Source organism: Cebus imitator, unplaced genomic scaffold (genome assembly GCF_001604975.1).
Source record: "Cebus imitator isolate Cc_AM_T3 unplaced genomic scaffold, Cebus_imitator-1.0 Scaffold445, whole genome shotgun sequence".
Lineage (NCBI taxonomy): Eukaryota > Metazoa > Chordata > Mammalia > Primates > Cebidae > Cebus > Cebus imitator.
In genome coordinates, this window is record NW_016107760.1 from 1,493,950 (window position 1) to 1,494,241 (window position 292).

Sequence of the window (292 nt, forward strand, 5' to 3'; positions counted from 1 at the left end):
CCGTTGATCTGACAGGAGGTGGCGCTCAGGCAGTAAAATGCGCACCAGCCTACTGCTCACCTCCTGCTGTGTGGCCGGTTCCTAATGGGCCATGGACATTACCAGTCCTCTGCCCATTCCACATTACCAATCCGTGGCCCAGCAGTTGGGGAATCCCAGCTTAAAGTCTATAATACACAGCCCCTCTAGGTGTAAATTCAGAAGTAACTGTCCTAAGTAGTGTACACCAGTTTAAATAAAAGACGTGAAATGCCATTTTATCTGCTGATGGAGCTGGGAGGATTTCCGTATC